The following is a 27,699-nucleotide window of genomic DNA, read 5'->3' as shown; positions in this document are numbered from 1 at the left end:
GACGAGGACTGCTGTGACAGGGACCAGGCACTCTTGGCTCCAGTTGCTATAGATACTGTTCACGTACAATCCATGTGTTCATAGTGTCCAAAACTCATCTGTTCAACCTGCATAGACTTTTAAGTGTTATTGTTTTTTTTTCCTAAGTTGTAGAGGAGGGAAGATGCTGGACAGTTCCTAGTTTGATTGATACAGTATAGTAGTCCTTGCTAAATATTTGTGGCTAGTGGCTCACATCAACACCATTATCCCAGAAACCCTAGACCCCCAGGCCAATTTGCATACCACCCCAACAGATCTACAGATGATGCAATCTCTATTGCACTCCACACTGCCCTCTCCCACCTGGAAAAGAGGAACACCTACGTGAGAATGTTGTCCATTGACTACAGCTCAGAGTTCAAAACCAAAATGTCCTCAAAGCTCATCACTATGCTAAGGACCCTGGGACTAAACACCTCCTTCTGCAACTGGATCCTGGACTTCCTGATGGGCCGCCCCCAGGTGGTGAGGGTAGGTAACAACACATCCGCTGTGCTGATCCTCAAGACAGTGGCCCCTCAGGGGTACGTGCTCAGTCCCCTCCTGTACTCCCTGTTCACTCATGACTGCATGGCTAGGCACGACTCCAACATCATCATCCAGTTTGCCGATTACACAACAGCGGTAGGCCTGATCACTATAGACAATGAGAGCCTATAGGGAGGAGGTCAGAGACCTGGCCGTGTGGTGAAAGGACAACAACCTCTCCCTCAATGTGATCAAGACAAAGGAGATAATTTTGAACTACAGGAAAAGGAGGACCGAGCACTCCCCCATTCTTATCGATGGGGTTGCAGTGGAGCAGGTTGAGAGCTTCAAGTTCCTTGGTGTCCACATCACCAACAAACTATCATGGTCCAAACACATTAAGACAGTCATGAAGAGGGCACGACAAAGCCTATTCCCCCTCAGGAGACTAAAGAGATTTGGCATAGGTCCTCAGATCCTCAAAAGGTTCTACAGCTGCACCATTGAGAGCATCATGACCGGTTGCATCACTGCCTGGTATGGCAACTGCTCGGCCCCCGACCGCAAGACACTACAGAGGGTAATCAAACGGCCCAGTACATCACTGGGGCCAAGCCTCCTGCCACCCAATACCTCTATACCAGGTGGTGTCAGAGGAAGGCCCTAAAAATTGACTCCAGCCACCCAAGTCATAGACTGTTCTCTCTGCTACTGCATGGCAAGCGGTACCGGAGCATCAAGTCTAGGTCCAAAAGGCTTCTTAACAGCTTCTACCCCCGAGCCATAAGACTCCTGAACACCTCATTGAAGGGCTCCCCAGACCCCTCTTTTACGGTGCTGCTACTCTGTTTATTATCTATGTATAGTCACTTTAACTCTACCTACATGTAGATATTACCTCAGTTACCTCGACTAACCGGTGCCCCCGCACATTGACTCTGTACTGGTAGCCCCTGTATATAACCTCGCTACTGTTATTTTACTACTGCTGTTTAAATATTTGTTACTTTTATTTTCTATGTTTTATTTATCTATTATTTTACTTAACTTCTTAAAGCATTGTTGGTTAAGGGCTCGTAAGTAAGCATTTCACTGTAAGGTTGTATTCGGCGCATGTGACAAATACAATTGGATTTGATTTGATTTGATTTGATTTGGTGGTCAAATTAAGCTCCTCTACGGTTTACAAACGGCGCGATATCATGCCACGGCACTGTCATCAAGATGAAATATCATCACAAATGAAAACTTTTTAATTGCTAAAGCTTATTCCCCAACCCTAAAATCCAATCTATTTAACCAGGAGGTCTCAAATAGAGAAAGTTTAGCAGTCAAACATGAAGCTGTAGCAGCACTTAAATCACCTCAAATCCCTATTAAACATCCAACATTGACACAAAGGAATTAGACAGGCCTACAGTGGATCCCTGGTCGTCAAAGGGAAGGAAAGGTGGGGCTTAAAACCTTGACAGGCCTGAGAGAAGATGTCTCCGTCTTTTACCTCTTCGTGGATTTTCTGCCTGTGTTTGTTTCCCCCATGGCGGGCAGAGGACGGAAGGACGGGGCGAGGGAAGCGGACTCTGACAGGCAGGCAATTACAGTATTTAATATCACTTGGCAGATGAGTGGAGTCATTGTTTGAGTTTGAGCACGTTAAATCCCGGGGAGGATGAACTACGACAGGGTGTCTATATCTCAGCCACATGTTGTTTGACTTGGAGGAACAGAGCAATCCTCCTATGATGGATAGGGACAGTGTTTTCTTTACCCCTCGATATCTTCCTTCCTGCTCGTTTGACGAACCGTTGGCCCTATTGTAGCTTGTTATTTCCATTTGTCACAAGACCTGACTGGTATCATATTCAGTCAGATACAAAATACGTCAGTCCTTTACTGCAGGTTGATTGCAGTGTAGTTTCAGTCTGTTCGTTGTGGTTCAATTCCATTACGAGCCGTCTACTAGTTCAAGCAACAGTGCAGTCAGATAGGGTTTGTATTAGAGTACATGCAGATGTTTATGCAACTCTTAAGCAGTTGTATCAACAGTAGAGTTTTGATGGGTCCTCACACCACGAGGCAGATATCCCCACGAAAAAAGACATTCCCAACTCAAATGGCATTTTAATGTTTGCAATGTAATTAGGTTAAACTCTGTCTGAATATACTGTTTTGCCTTAAGGTGGATAGTTAATGTGTACAGATTTATATTTCAGAGCAAATTACAGAGCTTCCAATTTAATCTGGAGCAGGGAGATTTGCATAATGTTCCCTTTATAAATCTGTATAGTAATGAAGAGGGGAGGGCTGGATAGGAAAGTGAGGGAAGATGGGGAAGAAAGGAAAGAGGCAAGTGCATTAGCATGCTTTTAACTGTAACCCCCCCCTACCACCATTCTCCCTGCCCCGTATCCCACCACCCTCCCCGACACCCCACCCTGGCCTATTCTGAGCTCCTCTCTTCTAGGGCAGCAACAGAGTAATGCATTCAAATATAGGCTAGACGCTCATTAGGCTCTGAGGCCAAGGGGAAGTTGACAGGCTTAATAATTGAATTCTAAATGGTTATGATTCTGAGCAATTTTACTTAATTTGTTCAAAAAAAAGTGAAGAAAAATCGAATTGTAGAACCCTTAAGAATGGAGTCATTCATTTCCCGAGCTGTTAAAATGTCTCCGTTTTTGATCATTGTTTTGACTCTCTGTGCGACGGTTGTTAGAACAGAAATGAAATGTAAATGATCTCAACACAGCAAGGGGGTGATACACACACACACAGAAACGTGTACAGCTAACCTTGTGGGGACACACAATGTTGTCCCATTCAAAATCCTATTTTCCCAAAACCCTAACCCTAACCCTTAACCTAACCCTAACCCATACTCTTACCCTAACCCTAAACTTAACCCAAAAACCTAACCTTAAACCTAACCCTAAACCAAAACCCTAACCCTAACCCTTAACCTAACCCTAACCCGTACTCTTACCTTAACCCTAAACTTAACCCAAAAACCTAACCTTAAACCTAACCCTAAACCAAAACCCTAACCCTAACCCTTAACCTAACCCTAACCCGTACTCTTACCCTAACCCTAAACTTAACCCAAAAACCTAACCTTAAACCTAACCCTGAACCAAAACCCTAACCCTAACCCTTAACCTAACCCTAACCCGTACTCTTACCCTAACCCTAAACTTAACCCAAAAACCTAACCTTAAACCTAACCCTGAACCAAAACCCAACCCTAGCTCCTAACCCTAACCCTAGCTTCTAACCCTAAACATAATTCTAACCCTAACATGAATTCTAACCTTAACCCTAAAACCCATACATATAGCATTTGACCTTGTGGGGACCAACAACATTTCCCCAGTTGGTCAAATTTCCCCAGAGGTCCCCACAAGTATAGTTAAACACACCCACTCACACACACACACCACACACACACACACACACACACACACACACATACACACACACACACACACACACACACACACACACACACACACACAGGAATAAGAATAAATAAGAATATGTTTCTAAACACTTCTACATTAATGTAGATGCTACCATGCTACCATCTTTTGGCCGCCTCTCATTCCAGTTCTCTGCTGCCAATGACTGGAAAGAACTACAAAAATCTCTGAAACTGGAAACACTTATCTCCCTCACTAGCTTTAAGCACCAGCTGTCAGAGCAGCTCACAGATTACTGCACCTGTACATAGCCCATCTATAATTTAGCCCAAACAACTACCTCTCCCCCTACTGTATTTTTTAAAATTTAGCTCCTTTGCACCCCATTATTTCTATCTCTACTTTGCACATTCTTCCACTGCAAATCTACCATTCCAGTGTTTTACTTGCTATATTGTATTTACTTTTCCACCATGGCCTTTTTTTTTGCCTTTACCTCCCTTATCTCACCTCATTTGCTCACATTGTATATAGACTTATTTTTCTACTGTATTATTGACTGTATATTTGTTTTACTCCAAGTGTAACTCTGTGTTGTTGTAAGTGTCGAACTGCTTTGCTTTATCTTGGCCAGGTCGCAATTTTAAATAAGAACTTGTTCTCAACTTGCCTACCTGGTTAAAAAAAGGCGGAAAAAAAAATGAAAAAATGATAGATAGTCCTGAATGAATCATTATTTACTATTCATTCAGGATTATCAACAATGGTAGCATCCACATTAATGAAGATGTGTTTAGAAACATGTTCTATTGTTATTTACAATAAAAGTGACTCCAAAAATGACACAATACATTATTATCCATTCATTTCTATTCGGCACAAAACAATCTGAAACACAACCAAAACAAAACAGCAAATGCATCCAAGACATTTGTAGAGTCACAACCTTGATGTAGTCGTTGTGTGCGATGAATATGGGAACAAATACTTCTCTTTGTACTACTTGAATACACATTAGTGAATTTGTCCCCCTTACTTTTGCTCCTCTAAAATGGGGGACTATGCACCAAAGTGCTGTCATTTCTAAACAGTTCACTCGATATGGATGAAAATATCCTCCAAATTATAGCTGACCGTCTGCACGTCAGTTTACCATTTCATATTCAAAGCGCTGTAGTGCAGAACCAAAACAACTAATCATGTGTCACTGTCCCAATGCTTTTGGAGCTCAGTGTAGGCCTGGATTGAAATCATTGCATGGCATGAAAGAGGGTGGGACGCTCATGGGGATGACAATCATACATCTTCCACCTGTATTTTAATCTTGTATTGTATTTTACAGTGTTGTATTGTACTTGTGTATTGTAGTGGTCCTGTACGTACCTCAGTTCATGAGCGCATGGCACGAGCAACATCAGAGTTGTGAGTTCGATTCCCACTGGGATCACATACCAACGTGTGTGGACTGTTGTCACTTAGGATAAAAGTCTCTGCTATACCAAACACTAGGAACACCTTCCTAATATTGATCCCCCCCCCAGTTTTGCCCCCAGAACAGCCTCAATTAGTCGGGGCATGGACTCTACAAGGTGTCAGGAGCGTTCACACAGGGATGCTGGCCCTTGTTGACTCCAATGCTCCACTGTTGTGTCATTTTGGCTGGATGTTCTTTGGGTGGTGGACCATACTTGATACACACGGGAAATTGTTGTGTGCTACCATACCCTTTTCAGAGGCACTTTTTTAGTCTTGCACATTCACCCTCTGAATGACACACACACACAATCCATGTCTCAATTGTCTCAAGGCTTAAAAATCCTTCTTTAACATGTCTCCTCCCCTTCAACTACACTAAACTTCATTGAATTTTATTTGATCAACTTTGATTTTATTTGTTACATACATTACATTCAGTATCTGATTTGGTCAATATCAGAATTTTTATACGAGATCTTCAGTTTCTTGGTAATTTCTCGTATGGAATAGCCTTCATTTCTCAGAACAAGAATAGACTGACGAGTTTCAGAAGAAAGTCTTTGTTTCTGGCCATTTTGAGCCTGTAATCGAGCCCACAAATGTTGATGCTCCAGATACTCAACTAGTCTAAAGAAGGCCAGTTTTATTGCTTCTTTAATCAGACCAACAGTTATCAACTGTGCAAACATCATTGCAAAAGGGTTTTCTAATGATTAATTGGATTAGCTAACACAATGTGCCATAGGAACACAGGAGTGATGGTTGCTGATAATGGGCCTCTGTATGCCTATGGGGATATTACATAAAAAATCTGCAATTTCCAGCTACAATAGTCATTTAGTCTACACTGTATTTCTGATCAATTTGATGTTATTTTAATAGACAGAAAAAGCTAGGAAATGTCTAAGTGACCCCAGACTTTCGAACGGTCGTGTATATTTCCAGATGAAACGCTGATTAAGTTTGGTGAAAAAGTGACTGCGTGATTGTGTGTGTTGTACTTAGCCAACTGAAAATGTGCTGAGGATTTTGAAACAACTGCCTGTTTGATGATCTGTTTTGAGGTTTGTTCTCAGAGTTCTGAAAATGCACCTCAAACTTGTGAAAATTGCATCAAAGTAAAAAAAAACAAGTGTATGCACGCTTGCACCGATTACACCAACCCACACACAGAGCCATTTAACATATGCTTTTTAACCATGCACACAAAGGTGTTTGTGATCAACATGCAGCTTGCGCTCTCTCCCGCTGTTTGACCTTATATAGAGTCTATTCACACATTTCCAACGTACCCAGTGTGTCTATCCAGACAGCCTGTATTTGCTGTACAATTTGGTGAGACGTTTTCCTTCCCAGCTCCTTCAAACATGCTTATAATTATGTGTGGGTGTCCGGGAGCTGCTGATTGTTTTACCATTGATTTAAGATATATTTGAACGCCTGCACAAATTCTTTCTCTGAAGAACAGGTGGCTTTGTGAGTCAGTGTGTGTGTGTGTGTGTGTGTGTGTGTGTGTGTGTGTGTGTGTGTGTGTGTGTGTGTGTGTGTGTGTGTGTGTGTGTGTGTGTGTGTGTGTGTGTGTGTGTGTGTGTGTGTGTGTGTGTGTGTGTGTGTGTGTGTGTGTGTGTGTGTGTGTGTGTGTGTGTGTGTGTGTGCAGAACAGCATTAGATGATTAATGACACTAAGGAGAACAAAGCCGCGAGGAAGACACTTATAGACAATGTCTCTCTCTCTCTCACTCTCCCTTTCTTTCCATCATTCTGTGATTTTATTGACCTGGAGCTTTAGAGAAACGAATTTCTAATTGATGGCTAATTGTTTTCTAATTGACAAATCACAAATCTGAAAAAAAGAGACAGTAGAAAATGAACCTTAATGAACTGAATCCATATATAAATGTAAAGCAGCCATGTAAATATTACATTAATACAAATGATACAAGCATCTCAAAACCACAGCTCTGTTCTCCCCAGTATGAAAAATAGATGTGGATATTGGCTCTGTCTGTCCTATAACAAATAGGTTGGTCGATAGAGAGTCGGACAGCCTGCTGGTTGACCAGTGGGTACAGCCCAGACCTCTAGTAGACAGCTCCAGCCTGCCAACTCTAACACCAGGCCTGATGCCCAGCAGCACTGTTGTCTCCCAGGTTTCCTCTACAGCCAACAGGTGGCTCCACACCTGGACGGCCAGCCGGCCAATTGACCAAATGCCCACAATGCAGCTCAAACTAGTCCGGACAGGCCGAGTGTCTGACCAAATACACTGCCCAGAGGCAGCCCAAAACAGTCTGGACAGCCTCCCTCGCCACCCTGGCTTCCCCCAGACCCCTCTGACTTAGGACATTAGCCAACCCCTGGAGAGGAAAAGGTATGCAAGAGAGGAGGTTAAGTCAATTAAGGAAGAGGAGAGAAAAGAAGAGGATAAGTGAACAGAACCCAGAAGTGCTTTGGGCAGAGAGTGAAACGTTTTGGTCTGTTTAGCCAGACCTTCATGTCCATGCTGCAGTATCCTGGCCTGAGGCAGTGTCTGGTCACCCAGCTCTCAACATGTCTCCTACCTTCTAGCTCTGCAAAGCCACCCCCCCCCCCCCCCAAGCCTCCCTTAGCGGTCATCTGTGCCATGGCTCCCCTCTGGCTCTCCCCTGCCCTTCCATTACTCTCCACAGTCTGTCACATGCCATGGAACTCCAACTGGGCAATGCGGCTGGCTCCAGGAGCAGCTGGTTGAGCCAAGATGGCCGACTCTCAGAAGACAATATTTATCAGAGCCAAAATGGACACATTCCTGGCTCTGACTGGGTGGTCATTTAGATCTCTGGGACAGTGACCAGAAGAAATTAATGCTCAAATTAAAACGCAGACACTCACTTCCCCTCCTCTCTCTTTTATTGGATTCATGGAAAGGTCAACTGGTAAATCTGTGTATGGAGGGAAAACGTGAAACCAGGCTGTGTGAGCGTCAGCCCGTCTGTCCCATGTCCTTTTCCAATTAACTGCCAGAGAACAGTTGAATTTTGAACAAAGCCTAGGAACATTTACCTAAATTCAGAAACATTATCATAATCTATGTCCTATAATTCTTCCCAAGCGCCCTTGTCACGCAATAATGCCCAGATCTTCTTGATGACGTTGCCCCAATGATGGGTAGAAGACTTGAATGGAGGTGTGAGTCTTTGTCATAATTGTTGGGGATTAGAAATGCATTGAGTCTGAAATGAGGCGTTGGCAGGGTGATTCATTTCAATCTGGAATTACATTCAGAGTCTTATCTACTGCGATGATGTCTCTCTGTGCCCCCGTCTGTCAGACCGGGAGAAGAAAGGAATCCAGGTGACTGGGTAATGACGGCGAAGGCCTCAGCCTCATCTGACAAAGGAGGCAGGAGACAGGAGAGACCCGTGGAAATACATAATAATCAAGGTTCCCAGGAGCAACTGACGGTGTGGAAGTAATTTTGTTTACAACGGAGGAAGGAAAAAGTCTCGGATTAGATTAATTAAGAAGTTAAGCAGATGTTATTCCTGATACGCTGTGTCAAAAAGCCCCTGCTCCGTCTCAATGTCTAATAAATCCGACTCCAAAGGACAATCTGAACTGATAATAACAACTGTAATAAACTTGCTAATTTCTGTCTGTCTCTCAGTAGGTGTCTGGGTGCTGAATCTGACGGCTGTATTGTTTGGGAAGCCTCTTACTGGGGGTAATACACATTAAACAGTGAGTGGGGTTTTCCAAGCGTCAGCACAGCTTACAGGTGAGCTACAGTCCAGTACTTCTGGCTCAGGGACAGAGAGAGGGAGCAAACAGAGCGAGGGAGTAGACAGAGAGAGGAAACAGACAGTCTGGAGAGCAGTGGGCTAAATGTGCAGTACACTTTCTCAGTCAGGATGGTATAGCTATTGGGCTCATATCTGGAGGGGGAAATAATATTTTAGATGTCAGCATCATTTTATTTTCATTCATTTTGGAGGAGGATATTCTTTCGAAAAGTCACCAGAACCGACCTTCTCAAAGTCACCCCCCCTCCCCCCCAAAAATGTAGGTCCCATGCAACCTTTAGCATGCTGTGATACGTCCTTCTGTCAGTTCATATTGTTTAGGCTAGTATATTATATCAATTTCTCACCCCTGGGCATGCCCCCAAACTCGGGACCCTCCACCTCCCGAATCACAATGTAACCACCAGAGAGGGTTATACAGTACTAGTGAACTTACCACATCACATCAAATCAAATGTTATGGGTTGTATACACATCAGTCAATGTTATTGCAGGTGTAGCATGATGCTTGTGTTCCTAGCTACAGCAGTGCAGTAATATCTAACAATTCACAACAACACACTCAGATCTACAAGCAAACTAATGGAATTAAGAAGTATATAAATATTAGGACGAGCAATGTCGCGGTCCGGAGTATAAATACTCTAAATATGTGTGATGGGATGTAATGTATGATGGGATGTATAGATACTATAGACATTATGGACAGTAGGTGGATATAATATTTAGTATATCTGTACAATACATAGGATAAAATAGTATATACACAGCAATAGGATGGCATTGAATAGAATATATACATATGAAATTAGTAAAACAGTATGTACACTTTATTAAAGTGACCAGTGTTCCATTATTAAAGTGACCAGTGTTACATTATTAAAGTGATCAGTGTTCCATTATTAAAGTGACCAGTGTTCCATTATTAAAGTGACCAGTGTTCCATTATTAAAGTGACCAGTGTTCCATTATTAAAGTGACCAGTGTTCCATTATTAAAGTGATCAGTGTTCCATTATTAAAGTGATCAGTGTTCCATTATTAAAGTGACCAGTGTTCCATTATTAAAGTGACCAGTGTTCCATTATTAAAGTGATCAGTGTTCCATTATTAAAGTGATCAGTGTTCCATTATTAAAGTGACCAGTGTTCCATTATTAAAGTGATCAGTGTTCCATTATTAAAGTGATCAGTGTTCCATTATTAAAGTGACCAGTGTTCCATTATTAAAGTGATCAGTGTTCCATTATTAAAGTGACCAGTGATTCCACGTCTATGTACATAGGGCAGCAGCCTCCAAGGTGCAGGGTAGAGTGATCGAGTTGTAGCCGGCTAGTGACAGTGACTAAGTTCAGGGCAGGGTACTGGGCGGAGGCCGCCTAGTGACGGCTATTTAAGAGTCTGATAGAAGTTGTTTTCCGGTCTCTCGGTCCTAGCTTTGATACAGACCGTCAGGAGGCTTTCAATTGTGCATCTGTAAATGTGTTGGGGCGTCTTAGAGGCCAAGACAAATGTCTTTAGCCTCCTGAGGTTGAAGAGGCGCTGTTGCGCCTTCTCACCACACTGTCTGTGTCGGTGGACCATTTCAGATTGTCAGCGATGTGTACGCCGAGGAACTTGAAGCTTTTCACATTCTCCATTGCTGTCCCGTCAATGTGGATGAGGGCGTGCACCCTCTGCTATCTCCTGAAGTCCATAATCAGCTCCTTTGTTTTTCTGACCTTGAGGGAGAGGTTATTTTTCTGGCATCACTGTGCTCAGCCCCTCACCACCTCCTTCTAGGCTGTATCGTTGTTGTTGGTAATCAGACCTACTACAGTTGTGTTGTCTGCCATCTTGATGATTGAGTTGGAGGTGTGCGTGGCCACGCAGTCATGGGTGAACAGGGAGTACCGCAGGGAGCTGAGTACGCACTCTTGTGGGGCCCCTATGTTGATGATCAGCGTAGTGGAGATGTTGTTTCCTACCTTCACCACCTGGGGGCGGCCCGTCAGGAAGTCAAGGACCCAATTGCACAGGGCGGAGTTCAGACTCAGGGCCCCGAGCTTAATGATGAGCTTGGAGGGTACTATGGTGTTGAATGCTGAGCTGTAGTCAATGAACAGCATTCTTACCATCTTTGTCCAGAAGAGATAGGGCAGTGTGGCGTGCTAAGGCGATCACATCGTCTGTGGATCTATTGGGGCGTTATGCAAATTGAAGTGGGTCTAGAGTGTCAGGTAAGGTGGAGGTGATATGATCCTTAACCGCCCATAAAGACATGTCTTACAGACAACTTGGGGGATCTATGTTGTTTCTGTGTTGCCTGTTGGTTTCCTAAGGACCAAACTGGAACATAGCTGGTCTTTTTTGGGGTTGGTTTTTATTCAGTATGTTTAATGTAATTTAATGATCAATGGGAAAAGTGGGGTCTCACAATATATATTTTCATTTTGGCATGGCTTAACTTCATCCATGTGTTCTGAGTAAATCTAGACTATAGACTGTACTATAACAAGCAGATCTGTGAAACAGGGACTAACATTCAATGAGCAGTAAAGAGAAGAAGGACCTGGTGGGTTATAGAAGAGAAGACGAGCCTGGTGGGTTAAAGAAGAGAAGAAGAGCCTGATGGGTTAAAGAAGAGAAGAAGAGCCTGATGGGTTATAGAAGGGAAGAAGAGCCTGATGCGTTAGAGAAGAGAAGAAGAGCCTGCTGGGTTAGAGAAGAGAAGAAGAGCCTGATGGGTTAGAGAAGAGAAGAAGAAGGACCTGCTGGGTTAGAGAAGAGAAGACAAGCCTGGTGGGTTATAGAAGAGAAGAAGAGACTGATGGGTTAGAGAAGAGAAGAAAGGCCTGGTGGGTTAGAGAAGAGAAGAAGAGCCTGATGGGTTAGAGAAGAGAAGAAGAAGAGCCTGATGGGTTAGAGAAGAGAAGAAGAGCCTGCTGGGTTAGAGAAGAGAAGAAGAGCCTGGTGGGTTAGAGAAGAGAAGAAGAGACTGATGGGTTATAGAAGAGAAGAAGAGCCTGGTGGGTTAAAGAAGAGAAGAAGAGCCTGACAGGTTAGAGAAGAGAAGAAGAGCCTGCTGGGTTAGAGAAGAGAATAAGAGCCAGCTGGGTTAGAGAAGAGAAGAAGAGCCTGCTGGGTTAGAGAAGAGAAGAAGAGCCTGCTGGGTTAGAGAAGAGAAGACGAGCCTGATGGGTTAGAGAAGAGAAGAAGAGCCTGGCGGGTTAGAGAAGAGAAGAAGAGCCTGATGGGTTAGAGAAGAGAAGACGAGCCTGATGGGTTAGAGAAGAGAAGAAGAGCCTGGCGGGTTAGAGAAGAGAAGAAGAGCCTGATGGGTTAGAGAAGAGAAGAAGAGCCTGGCGGGTTTGAGAAGAGAAGAAGAGCCTGGCGGGTTAGAGAAGAGAAGAAGAGCCTGGCGGGTTAAAGAAGAGAAGAGAAGAGAAGAGAGGAAAACAGAGGACCCAGAGTGTGAAGCGCTCCAGTTAATACGGTCAGATGTTTTCTGCCTTAAAAAAACATGAACGTTTCTGTAATCATCTCTGTTTTTTAATAGCTGCCTAAGGTACCCATCATGATCGTGCTCCAACCCTGCTGCTAGAGCATAGAACTACCACAGCCTCTTTCTCCCTCTACTCTACCCCCCATGACAACATCCCTGAGGTAACCAGATACAAATACACACTGATATAATTGAATTGAACACACACAATTTGCTCATCTCTAGCACAGTACATCGTTGTGAAATTGATGTAAATATCCAAACAAGAAAATGTAAAGTGTGTAAATTCTTGAGGGGAAGAATAGAACAGAATGTAGGTCAAATAACAGATTTGCGTTAATCCTTTTCCGTATGGTGCCACGATTTTCGGGGTGCAGATATTCACTTAAAATAGCGAAGGGTAATTGCGTGTGGAGTTAGATTGCGTCGCCTGGAAATTGAAAGCATGCAGCATAAAGTCCAAATAAATCAGAAAGGTGAAAAAGGAGGGAACATTCTTCCTCTGGTGGAGGCTCAAGCCATCCATCAATATGATACACATTTACTTTCCACCTAAATGTACCCAGCGGAGTGATGAATGTGTTTAAGCATGCACACAGTCAAGCACAGGCGCACACAGAAAACCAGGCCAGTACACGTTTGCTTCTCAGACCAGGGTTCAAGTAATATTTGCTTCCTTTGAAATACTTTCATTGAGACAGTCTGGAGTCCCAGATGGGGGATGTTTGCACTTTTGGGACTATCCCATTGGTTCCATTGAGCCACACAAGCTCAATCAAGCTGAGCAAAATGATTTGAAAGAAAACAAATACTTTTTGGACCCATGTCTGCTGCCTACGAATAACACCCTCAATATGCATATACGTCTAATGTGCTGCAGTGAGTTGATTGTAATGATGTAAATGGAAGTGAAAACAGCTGTGTGAAGTAGAACATTTAAATAAATGCTCCTATTCTGCAGAGATAACATGGAGGACACTGTCTTAGCAGTCCAACACATTCCCCAGGCTCCACTGGGAAAAAGACAGCAGACTAACACACACACACACACACACACACACACGATAATGTGTGTGTGTGTGTGTGTGTGTGTGTGAGAGACCTGCCCTGGGCAATGTTGTGAGGCTGATAATGTTGATAGCCACAGATTGATAAGGTATTGGTGGAGGGGGAACCAACTTTCTCTGCAAGCAAAACCCTACTAATAATTAACAACTGCTTCTGAGAACACTGTTACGGTCCCTTGGTGTACCCACATATATCAAGTCATATGGACAGCCGTAGTATAAACACTACACAGATAGAAAAGCCATCCAGCCACCCTAGTCATAGAGTGTTCTCTCTGCTACCGCACGGAAAGCGGTACCGGAGCGGCAATTCTAGGTCCAAGAGGCTTCTAAACAGCCTCTACCCCCCCCCCCCCCTCCCTCTCTTTACACCACTGCTACTCTTTACACCACTGCTACTCTCTGTTGTCATCTATGCATGGTCACTTTAATAACTCTACCTAAAGCTAACTTCCGGCGCCGACAGAGATGGCCGCCTCGCTTCGCGTTCCTAGGAAACTATGCAGTTTTTTGTTTTTTTACGTGTTATTTCTTACATTAGTACCCCAGGTCATCTTAGGTTTCATTACATACAGTCGAGAAGAACTACTGAATATAAGATCAGCATCAACTCACCATCAGTACTGCCAAGAATATGTTTTTCGCGACGCGGATCCTGTGTTCTGCCTTACAAACAGGACAACGGAGTGGATTCCATGCAGCGACCCCCAAAAAAAAACAACTCCGAAAAAGAGGGAAACGAGGCGGTCTTCTGGTCAGACTCCGGGGACGGGCACACCGTGCACCACTCCCTAGCATTCTTCTTGCCAATGTCCAGTCTCTTGACAACAAGGTTGATGAAATCCGAGCAAGGGTAGCATTCCAGAGGGACATCAGAGACTGTAACGTTCTTTGCTTCACGGAAACGTGGCTCACTGGAGAGACTCTATCCGAAGCGGTGCAAACAACGGGTTTCTCCACGCATCGCGCAGACAGAAACAAACATCTTTCTGGTAAGAAGAGGGGCGGGGGCGTATGCCTTATGACTAACGCGACATGGTGTGATGAAAGAAACATACAGGAACTCAAATCCTTCTGTTCACCTGATTTAGAATTCCTCACAATCAAATGTAGACCGCATTATCTACCAAGAGAATTCTCTTCGATTATAATCACAGCCGTATATATCCCCCCCCAAGCAGACACATCGATGGCTCTGAACTAACTTTATTTAACTCTTTGCAAACTGGAAACCATTCATCCGGAGGCTGCATTCATTGTAGCTGGGGATTTTAACAAGGCTAATCTGAAAACAAGACTCCCTAAATTTTATCAGCATATCGATTGCGCAACCAGGGGTGGAAAGACCTTGGATCATTGTTACTCTAACTTCCGCGACGCATATAAGGCCCTGCCCCGCCCCCCTTTCGGAAAAGCTGACCACGACTCCATTTTGTTGATCCCTGCCTACAGACAGAAACTAAAACAAGAGGCTCCCACGCTGAGGTCTGTCCAACGCTGGTCCGACCAAGCTGACTCCACACTCCAAGACTGCTTCCACCACGTGGACTGGGACATGTTTCGTATTGCGTCAGACAACAACATTGACGAATACGCTGATTCGGTGTGTGAGTTCATTAGAACGTGCGTTGAAGATGTCGTTCCCATAGCAACGATTAAAACATTCCCTAACCAGAAACCGTGGATTGATGGCAGCATTCGCGTGAAACTGAAAGTGCGAACCACTGCTTTTAATCAGGGCAAGGTGTCTGGTAACATGACCGAATACAAACAGTGCAGCTATTCCCTCCGCAAGGCTATCAAACAAGCTAAGCGTCAGTACAGAGACAAAGTAGAATCTCAATTCAACGGCTCAGACACAAGAGGCATGTGGCAGGGTCTACAGTCAATCACGGACTACAGGAAGAAATCCAGCCCAGTCACGGACCAGGATGTCCTGCTCCCAGGCAGACTAAATAATTTTTTTGCCCGCTTTGAGGACAATACAGTGCCACTGACACGGCCTGCAACGAAAACATGCGGTCTCTCCTTCACTGCAGCCGAGGTGAGTAAGACATTTAAACGTGTTAACCCTCGCAAGGCTGCAGGCCCAGACGGCATCCCCAGCCGCGCCCTCAGAGCATGCGCAGACCAGCTGGCCGGTGTGTTTACGGACATATTCAATCAATCCCTATACCAGTCTGCTGTTCCCACATGCTTCAAGAGGGCCACCATTGTTCCTGTTCCCAAGAAAGCTAAGGTAACTGAGCTAAACGACTACCGCCCCGTAGCACTCACTTCCGTCATCATGAAGTGCTTTGAGAGACTAGTCAAGGACCATATCACCTCCACCCTACCTGACACCCTAGACCCACTCCAATTTGCTTACCGCCCAAATAGGTCCACAGACGATGCAATCTCAACCACACTGCACACCGCCCTAACCCATCTGGACAAGAGGAATACCTATGTGAGAATGCTGTTCATTGACTACAGCTCGGCATTCAACACCATAGTACCCTCCAAGCTCGTCATCAAGCTCGAGACCCTGGGTCTCGACCCCGCCCTGTGCAACTGGGTACTGGACTTCCTGACGGGCCGCCCCCAGGTGGTGAGGGTAGGCAACAACATCTCCTCCCCGCTGATCCTCAACACTGGGGCCCCACAAGGGTGCGTTCTGAGCCCTCTCCTGTACTCCCTGTTCACCCACGACTGCGTGGCCACGCACGCCTCCAACTCAATCATCAAGTTTGCGGACGACACAACAGTGGTAGGCTTGATTACCAACAACGACGAGACGGCCTACAGGGAGGAGGTGAGGGCCCTCGGAGTGTGGTGTCAGGAAAATAACCTCACACTCAACGTCAACAAAACTAAGGAGATGATTGTGGACTTCAGGAAACAGCAGAGGGAACACCCCCCTATCCACATCGATGGAACAGTAGTGGAGAGGGTAGCAAGTTTTAAGTTCCTCGGCATACACATCACAGACAAACTGAATTGGTCCACTCACAAAGACAGCATTGTGAAGAAGGCGCAGCAGCGCCTCTTCAACCTCAGGAGGCTGAAGAAATTCGGCTTGTCACCAAAAGCACTCACAAACTTCTACAGATGCACAATCGAGAGCATCCTGGCGGGCTGTATCACCGCCTGGTACGGCAACTGCTCCGCCCTCAACCGTAAGGCTCTCCAGAGGGTGGTGAGGTCTGCACAACGCATCACCGGGGGCAAACTACCTGCCCTCCAGGACACCTACACCACCCGATGTCACAGGAAGGCCATAAAGATCATCAAGGACATCAACCACCCGAGCCACTGCCTGTTCACCCCGCTATCATCCAGAAGGCGAGGTCAGTACAGGTGCATCAAAGCTGGGACCGAGAGACTGAAAAACAGCTTCTATCTCAAGGCCATCAGACTGTTAAACAGCCACCACTAACATTGAGTGGCTGCTGTCAACACACTGACACTGACTCAACTCCAGCCACTTTAATAATGGGAATTGATGGGAAATGATGTAAATATATTACTTACCCTACATTATTCATCTCATATGCATACGTATATACTGTACTCTATATCATCGACTGTATCCTTATGTAATACATGTATCACTAGCCACTTTAACTATGCCACTTTGTTTACATACTCATCTCATATGTATATACTGTACTCAATACCATCTACTGTATCTTGCCTATGCTGCTCTGTACCATCACTCATTCATTGAATCCTTATGTACATATTCTTTATCCCCTTACACTGTGTACAAGACAGTAGTTTTGGAATTGTTAGTTAGATTACTTGTTGGTTATTACTGCATTGTCGGAACTAGAAGCACAAGCATTTCGCTACACTCGCATTAACATCTGCTAACCATGTGTATATGACAAATACAAATTTGATTTGATTTGATTTGATTTGATGTACATACTACCTCAACTAACTGGTGCCCCCACACATACTTAAGCAATAAGGCACGGGGAGGGGGTGTGGTATATGGCCAATATACCACGGCTTAGGGCTGCACGCACGACGCAACGCTGGGTACAGACCTTAGCAGTGCTATATTGACCATATCCTACAAAACCCCTGAGGTGCCTTGCTGCTATTATAAGCTGTCAGCTGTCAGACAATCAGCATTCAGGGCTCGAAACACCCAGTTTATACTACTATATAAACCACTGAATAGTGGTTATTCTTTGACTTTCAACGACTGACATTGAGTACATAACTTGAAGAATAAGTTCCTCTTGGTCTATTTTAGAGCACTTGGAGATACAGTATGAAGTGAACAGGCCACTTCGGAGATATGAGGTCATCACTTGTAGTAGAACACAATATGACATAAACAAACCAACCATGAAGACATTTAGGCCACAATATGAGTACCGTAAGCATACTACCCTGGTCTTTCAGTCTACCTGTCAATCAATCAATCAATCAAATGTATTTATAAAGCCCTTTTTACATCAGTAGATGTCACAAAGTGCTCACACCTTGCTCTCTCCTACACCCTCCTATCTCTCTCTCTCTCTCTCTCTCTCTCCTTCTCCACCCTTCTATTGCGCCCACTTCCCCTCTCCCTTTGTCCCCCCCATCTCTCCCTCTCTCTCTCAATTTACTTTGCATTATTGGCATGGGAAACATATGTTTACATTGCCAAAGCAAGTGAAATAGAATAACAAAGTGTAATACACGATACAACATTTACACTAAACCTTACATTCACAAAAGTTCCTAAAGAATAAAGACATTTCAAATGTCATATTATGTCTATATACAGTGTTGTTATGATGTTTTTTGTAAATTATTTCCAATCTGTCAAGTAATTATCTTTTTGTTTTCTCATAATTTGGTTGGGTCTAATTGTGTTGCTGTCCTGGGGCTCTGTGGGGTGTGTTTGTGTTTGTGAACAGAGCCCCAGGACCAGCTTGCTTAGAGGACTCCTCTCCAGGTTCATCTCTCTGTAGGTGATGGCTTTGTTATGGAAGGTTTGGGAATCACTTACTTTTAGGTGGTTGTAGAATTTAACGTCTCTTTTGTGGATTTTGATAATTAGCGGATATCGGCCTAATTCTGCTCTGCATGCATTATTTGGTGTTTTACGTACACAGAGGATATGTTTGCATAATTCTGCATGCAGAGTATCAATTTGGTGTTCGTCCCATTTTGTTTATCATTGGTTGGTGAGCAGATCCCAGACCAGATCCTAATTGGTATTTCAAAATGTATGTTCCTTTTGATGGCATAGAATGCCCTTCTTGCCTTGCCTCTCAGATCGTTCACAGCTTTGTGGAAGTTACCTTTGGCGCTGATGTTTAGGCCGAGTTATGTATCGTTTTGTGTGTGCTCTAGGGCAACGGTGTCTAGATGGAATAGGTATTCATGGTCCTGGCAACTAGACTTTTTTTGTAACACCATTATTTTTGTCCCTCCCTCCCTTCTTCCCTAGACTGTTTCCAGTGAGGAGCAGTGATACTGTAAGTGGCAGGAGTGTTAGCAGTGCAGAGAGACAGACAGACAGACAGACAGACAGTGAGTGAGAAGGGGAGGAGAGAGAGAGAGAGAGACAGACAGACAGTGAGCGAGAAAGGGGAGGAGAGAGAGAGAGAGAGAAAGAAAGAGAGAGGGCAGGAGGGAGGGTGGAGTAGAGGGGGGGGGGGGGGGGGGAAGAGGCACTTCAAAGCCCGCCTTCAGCAGCTCAGATCTGGGAAGGGTTTGGCTAGGGCCATGCTGGAGCCCAGGGAACATATCAAAGCCTAATAAAAATCACACTTTCAAAGGAGCCTCTGAAATCATATACACCACACAACCATGGCAGGACAGATGCCTTCCACATCAACAGAGAGAGTATACAGAAGGCAGGGACAGTGAGAGAGAGAGAGAGAAAGAGAGAGAGAGAAAGCAGGGAGGGAAGGAAGGAGGATGGTTGAATGAGAAGTGGTGAAAAAAAAAGAGAGGGATGAGGAGAGCGAGAGAGATAAATGGATCTGATAATTGAAGGGACAGAGAGAATGAGAGTTTTGTTACATACACACAAACACACACACACACAGACACTGGGCAGGCAGACGAGAGGTCTTAGTTAATTGCTGGACTCCATGTGTGCAGTTGGCAGGCTCTGTGAGTGTCATCGGGACCGAGGCCAGATCTGGTGAAATTAATACAGGTCTCATTGTTTGATCTCTTTGTGATCCAAGACTAATTCCCCCGTCTTCCTCCCGAGCCAAACGCACTCTGCAGAAATCTGTCATAGATCTCTGTGGCAAAATGAATAAACAGCAGGTGTCGAGCACAGCAAGAAACATAGTAAAACTCAATCAGTAGAGAGGGAGCGAGAGAGAGAGAGAGAGAGAGAGAGAGAGAGAGAGAGAGAGAGAGAGAGAGAGAGAGAGAGAGAGCGAGAGAGAGAGAGAGAGAGAGAGAGAGAGAGAGCGAGTGAGGGAGAGTGAGAGAGGGAGAGTGAGAGAGAGCGAGGGAGAGAGAGAGGGAGGGTGAGAGAGAGGGAGAGTGAGAGAGAGAGAGTGATGGTGGAATGATGAGAGAGCGGGGGGGTGAGAGAGCGAGAGAGCAAGAGTGAGAGAGAGGGAGGATGAGAGAGAGAGATCGGGAGGGTGAGAGAGGGGGAATGTGAGAGAGAGAGAGTGAGAGTGAGAGAAAGAGAGCGCAAGAGAAAGTGAGAGAGAGAGAGAGAAAGAGAGAGTGAGAGAGAGAGAGAGAGAGAGAGAGAGAGAGAGAGGGAGTAGGGGTTGACATCACAGTGAGAACAGACTCATGCAGGCTTATCCTTTTCATTGCACATTTTCCAATTACCCCCACAGCTAACCACAATGAATATATCAAAACACATAAATATATCAAACCAACCTCATTCTGCCACTGTTAGCCACAGGTATGGAAACCCTTACTGGGAACAGACAACACACATCTATTGTACAGCTCTGTCAGCTCTGTCAAAGCTCTCTAGCTCCACACTGACTTAGCCATGAGGCTCAACAAGCTAAAACCATCCCCATCCACCCAATCCCAACACCAAATTCCCTATCTTATTCCCCCACGTTCTCCAAACACTGTCCTTGGACCGTTACTCCCCTAAGCATTCAGAAATCCATACTTTTCAGACCTCTGTGTTGTCTCTCTGGACTAGTGGTGAGCTGGAGTGCTGGTAAGCACCACTCCTCTCCTCCCAGCAGGAGAATCAGGAGGGGAATATGTTGTTCTGCCCTGAGTCATATAAAAACCTCACCGTGTGAAATAGCTCATAATCTATGATTATGATTGACTCTGAGCTTTTCCCCGCTCATAACACATGCTGTAAATATCCCCACAGCGGGAAAATGATCACAGGTCAATAGGTGTCATTAGCATGTTGCTGTTTAACTATGGATATATGTCAGCATATTTTTTAGTCCTAACTTGTAATTTATGGTTATGTTAGAGCAGTGTACAATCTTTGTCCACTGGAATAACCCAGCAGAATTGAAGCAGAAGCGTGAGCAATTTAGCAGTGAGAAATCTCAAGCTGTGAGGAAGAAGTTGGGCGGGAGGAGGAAGGAGGAGGGAGGAAGAAGGAGGGAGGAAGGAGGAAAAAAGGAGGGAGAAGGAGGGAGGTGGTAGGGAGGAGGAGGTAGGGAGGAGTAGGGAGGACATGTGAGGAGGAGGGAGGAGGCCCTCAGTTGAGCTTCACTGAGACAGAGACCAGGGTAGGTCTAAAGCCTAAAGCCTTGAGACACGATCCTATAGGCCTCAGCAGGTCCTCTCTCATAAACTGAGAAGGGAAACTAACATCTCAGTTATCATGACAAGACATCCTCTGGCCATGAGTCAAAGTAGTCAGGTAGTAGAAAGCTATCAGAAACTATATCAGTCAAACTGTATATCAGTTTTCCCTGTTCAACGAGCAGTGAGCCTCCGCACACCGTAGCCCAAAAGCACTGAAAACCAACCTGAAGTCACATTCAGTTTTCACCTGTAGTCTAGATTCTCTGCAGGCATTCTCTCCCTCTTTCCACTGTGATTTGTTTTGATATATTTAACATGCATGTACACCCTCTGTTTGCTGGCACTGATTTGCTTCAATGCATATAATCATATTCAGGGAAGAAAAACGTCTTGTCTAGATTGCGTGAAAAGTGAATCACAGTTTTGAGCGTTGACGTCTGTGTTCTGTGCAGTGTGTTTAAATGTATTGCCGCCACAAAGCTTTTTTTGCTTGATTCATCTCTAAACTTCCTCTGAGTCAGCCTCTAAACAGATAAGTGTGTGTGTGTGTGTGTGTGTGTGTGTGTGTGTGTGTGTGTGTGTGTGTGTGTGTGTGTGCTTGGCAGAGCGTACCGATGCTCATAACGCATTTATGATAAAGCAACAAGCGGCTAGAACACAGCAGATGGCAGACAGGGCTAAACGAAGCTGTTTCTGTTCAACTTGAGTGTGTCTGCATTAACATGGTCACGCATTTATTATAAAGTGTTTCACGGACCCACATATGTTCACAGACAGCGAGAATGTGACTTTAATGGCTTATTAGTGCATGTATGTGTGCCTGTGTGTATCCAACTGTGCTTAATGGCTATGTGTTTGACTGATTCGTCCGATTGCTTCCCTGCGTTTGAGGCCCTTCGTAAACTATCCTTCCCTCCCTCCTCTTCCATCTCTCCCTCTCTGACGCAACAGAACCTTCCTCCTCCACCCCCCCCCCCTCCCTCCCCTCCCTCTGACAGCACAGAATAGGACTTTAAACCTTCCTTCCTTCTCTCCTCCTCCTCCTCCTCTCTCTCTCCCCTGGTTTCCCAGAACAGAAATGCCTGTCTCACCCCAGGCACCGTGCTAGTGTCACTTCATCCTTTCACGGCTGCCATGTTCATCTCTACATATCTCACCTCAGTGAAGAATAAGAACACTGGGTTAGCTCAGCCTGTTTGTCTGGCCGTTCATACCACCGTGCCTCGCAGCGTTTCTTTACTCGCCTTGCTCAACGATTATTCCCACTGTGAACAGATATGGCCGGAGGGAGGTGGTGGTGGTGGTCGGTGATGACGCTGTTGTGAATAAGCTGTTGCAGTGTGTATGTGTGTGTGTGTGTGTGTGTGATGGGCACCATTTTAAAAATCCTGCGGTTTTTCTTCCATATCTACAGTTCTCTATAAAATATAGATATTTTCCTCTTCCTCTTCTTGTTGCCGAGCTGTGAATGATTGTGTTATAAAAGTGAAGAAGGAACCGTTGCCATACCAGAAACACAAGGCATTATCCATCGGTCATGTGAACTCAAAGTCTTTCATGTGAATAACACACGTGAATGAATGTTCAAACTGACAGAATACTAACATGGCATTCTACAATATGTTTCCATACAGCTGAGGTTGTGTTGAGTCATTGTAAAACACAACCGAGGTCAATATCACACACACACATTCTCTCTCTCTCTCTCTCTCTCTCCCCCCTTCTATCTATACGTTACTGTCTTAGAAGATAAGGTACGTAATCTACTTGTCCACAGATAGACAAGTGTAACCTTACAGCAGTCAACAACATATCATTGTCCCATCGGACAGACAGAACAGACAGGACAGAAACAGGGGTTTCCTCCACAGCCCTCGTCCTGTAGCTCTTTGGTCCAAAGTGGGATATGACAAGGTGCTGATATGTAGAAGAGTGCATTCTAACTCACACATCATCGATTTACAGGGCTCTATCCCGTCAACCGTCATCTGAGAGGAAATCAATGGGGTATTAAGTGGTGCCGTTACTCGTTATGTTTTTCTATCTCTCTGTATTGACTGACGCTTTCATCTAAGGACAGCTAATCCCTCCATCTCCCTCCTCTGAGGCTCAGTGTGGTGTCCTCTCTCCTCCGCTGACATTTTCTTCATCTCACATGGTTTAGGCCAGCAGAGGCAGAGCAAACACTGACTGAGGAGAACTACGCTTCACACACACACACACACAGAGAGAGAGAGAGAGAGAGAGAGAGAGAGAGAGAGAGAGAGAGAGAGAGAGAGAGAGAGAGAGAGAGAGAGAGAGAGAGAGAGAGAGAGAGAGAGAGAGAGAGAGAGAGAGAGAGAGAGAGAGAGAGAGAGAGAGAGAGAGAGAGAGAGAGAGAGAGAGAGAGAGAGAGAGAGAGAGAGACAGAGAGAGAAATTATGGTTAGAAGGGTATTAGAGACAGAGAGAGGCTATTTGCCCAGAGTGGCAGAGAGACCAACACGCTGATTACCTTATTGTCCAGCAAACAGGCCCTCTCTCGTCCCGCCACTCAGTGAATTACAATGTTGAAACACATAGAGAAAGAGAGCGAGAGAGAGAGAAAGATAGTACAATGGAGGTTTTTTATTTATTTACTAAAAAGCAGATTGTTTAATCTGCTGTAGTCCTTTAACTTCTTATTAGCCAAGCGTGAGAAACACTTTCAAAGCTATTCTGTTTGTGCTTTTCCCCCTCAGCTCTTTCGGGATGTGTTAGATTTCTGGTAAAGCAAGTAGAGCAATTTTTCTCTAATTCCAGAGAGTAAACATCAGATTGTTTTGGTAGCGGCTTAGAGGGAGATGGAGAAGAATTGGCTTTTGAGGAAGCGTTATCCCCGGAGTCTCCTCTCTCTGAAAATTGCGTCTCCATCGTGAAGCAAGGTCTGGCCTAACACACGCAGACATAGAAAGGATTATTACATACCACACCCACTACCCAAAACATCTTTGTACTACTGTGATGTAACATTGTCTGTCAGATAATTAGCGCATTCATTAAGCAAATACTTCTGGAACAGTCTCTGTTTTGTGTTCTTGGGCCCATGAACCTCTCTCGTGCTCTCTCTCTCTCTCTCTCTCTCTCTCTCTCTCTCTCTCTCTCTCTCTCTCTCTCTCTCTCTCTCTCTCTATGTCAAAGTTGTCTCTCAATGTGTGTCTGTAGGTTTGGGCCACTTGTGCTCCTTTATAGGGTTAATACATATCAGACATACTCCTTTAATTTCAAAGGTTCAGAAAAAGGAGATTATATTCCACATCAAGACCGTCAATAACCAGGTTTGTGTTTATGGTGAACAAAAATATGGACTCAACATGCAACAAGATTTTACTGAGTTACAGTTCATATCAGGAAATCAGTCAACTGAAATAAATTCATTAGGCCCAAATCTATGGTTTTCACCTGACTGGGAATGCAGATCTACATCTGTTGGTCACAGATACCTTAAAAAAATGGGCCTCACAATTGGCCTCAGGATCTCGTCACGGTATTTCTGTGCATTCAAATTGCCATGGATAAAACGCAATTGTGTTTGTTGTCCGTAGCTTATGCCTGCCTATACCATAACCCCACAGTCAACCTGGGGCACACAACGTTGACATCAGGAAACCACTTACCCACAGGACACCATACTCGTGGTCTACAGTTGTGAGTCCGCTTGGATGTACTGCCAAATCTCTAAAATGATGTCTGAGGTGGCTTATGTTAGAGAAATTAACATAAAATCCCTGCAGTCAGCCCTGCCAATTGCACTCACCTTCAAAACTTGCAACATCTGTGTCATTGTGTTGTGTGACTGTCACGACTTCTGCCGAAGTAGGTCCCTCTCCTTGTTCGTTCGGCGGTCGACGTCACCGGCCTTCTAGCCATCGCCGATCCACTTTTCATTTTCCATTTGTTTTGTCTTATACACCAGGTCTTACACAGCTGGTTTCAATCCCCCAATTACTTGTTTATTATTTAACCCTCTGTTCCAGCATGTTTGTTTGTGAGTGATTGTTGATTGTATTGCGGTCTGTTATTGTGGCCTTGGATTTATTTGACGTGTATTGTGATTGTTGTTGAGTAAAATTGGGTACATTACTCATATCTGCTGTCCTGCACCTGACTCATCTACACCAGCTACACACAGAAGCATTACAGGGACAAAACTGCACATTTAAGAATGGCCTTTTGTTGTCCCCTGCACAAGGTGCACCTATGTAATGATCAAGCTGTTTAATCAGCTTCTTGATATGCCAAACCTGTCAGGTGGATGGATTATCTTGGCAAAGGAGAAATGCTCACTAACAGGGATGCACATTTAACCTGTTTGGGATAGGGGGCAGCACGTTCGGATGAAAAGTGTGCACAGAGTAAACCTCATTCTACTCAGGTCCAGAAGCTAATATATGCATATTATTAGTGGTATTGGATAGAAAACACTCTGAAGTTTCTAAAACTGTTTGAATGATGTCTGTGAGTATAACAGAACTCATATGGCAGGCGAAAACCTGAGAAAAATCCAACTAGGAAGTGGGAAATCTGAAGGTTTGCAGTTTTTCAACTCATTGCCTATCGAATATACAGTGTCTATGGGGTCATATTGTACTTCCTAAGGCTTCCACTAGATGTCAACAGTCTTTAGAACGTTGTTTGAGGCTTCTACTGTGAAGTGGGGGCGAATGAGAACTGATTCAACCAGCCAGAGTGCCATGAGCTGATCATGCGCGCATACATGAGAGCAACCTGCATTCCATTGCAATTCTAAAGACAAAGGAATTCTCAGGTTGGAACATTATTGAAGATTTATGTTAAAAACATCCTAAAGATTGATTCTATACTTCGTTTGACATGTTTCTACAAACTGTAATATGACTTTTTGAACTTTCTGAACTTTCGCTTGGACTTGCCCGCGCCTCGAGAGTTTGCATTTGTTTACCAAACGCGCTAACAAAAGGGGGGGTATTTGGACATAAATTATGGACTTTATCGAACAAAACAAACATTTAATTGTGTATCTGGGATTCCTGGGAGTGCATTCTTATGAAGATCATCAAAGGTAAGTGAATATTTATAATGCTATTTCTGACTTTTACTGACTCCACAACATGGCGGGTATCTGCATGGCTTGCTTTTGTGTCTGAGCGCCGTCCTCAGATTATTGCATGGTTTGCTTTTTCTGTGAAGCTTTTTTGAAATCTGACACAGCAGTGCTCAAGAAGTATATCTATAATTCTGTGCATTATAGTTGTATCTGTTATCAAAGTTTATCAGAGTATTTCTGTAAATTGACGTGGCTCTCTGAAAATCGCCGGATGTTTTTGAGGCACAACATTACTCACCATAAAGCGCCAATGTAAACTGAGATTGTACATGTATTGTGTAACATGAAGTCCTATGAGTGCCATCTGATGAAGATCATCAAAGATTAGTGATTCATTTTATCTCTATTTCTGCTTGTTGTGACTCCTCTCTTTGGCTGGAAAATAGCTGTGTGTGTTTTTGTGACTAGGCTCTGACCTAACATAATCATATGGTGTGCTTTCGCTGTAAAGCCTAGCGGAACCCCAAGCCGTAAGAAGTTTTAACAGGGATGCACATTTTTGATAAATATGTTTTTGTGGTATGGAACCTTTCTGCTATCTTTTATTTCAGCTCATGGGACCAATGCTTCACATGTTGCGTTCATATTTTTTTCAGTGTAGTTTCTAAATAAAATTGAAGTCCTGGCTTTCTCTCAATGATTCAAATACAATACTGAGGAGCCCAGGATTATGAATCAATCAATGTAAATGGAGAGGTGAATTGAATGGGCAAAGTATTGAATGACTCTTACTGTAAAAATATGTTTGCAATGTATTGCAAGTGCTGTGAGTACTATGAGTACTTTCCCTTGCTCTCCATTCTGAAAAGCTGAAGCCAAGTCCAAGGCTGCACTGAGAAATTAACAATGAGACAGTTCCGACTTAATAACAGTCTTTACCATGAGTTTGGCCTCTCAGGAGAGAACGCTTACTTCCACGGTGTGTGTGTGTGTGTGTGTGTGTATATGTGTGTATGTTTGTATGTGTTTGGTTTTACTATCCTTGTGTGGACAATATATATATATATATATATATATATATATATATATATATATATATATATATATATATACAGTTGACGTTGGGGGGGGGGGGGGAATAACGTTCCCAAAGTAAATGGGCTATTTTTCAGGACCAGAAAATATAATATGTATATAATTGACAGCTTAGGATAGAAAA

The sequence above is a fragment of the Oncorhynchus mykiss genome, chromosome 31, assembly GCF_013265735.2.
Source record: "Oncorhynchus mykiss isolate Arlee chromosome 31, USDA_OmykA_1.1, whole genome shotgun sequence".
Taxonomy (NCBI): domain Eukaryota; kingdom Metazoa; phylum Chordata; class Actinopteri; order Salmoniformes; family Salmonidae; genus Oncorhynchus; species Oncorhynchus mykiss.
The sequence above is the reverse complement of the archived record's forward strand: the minus strand, read 5'-3'. Positions refer to the sequence as shown.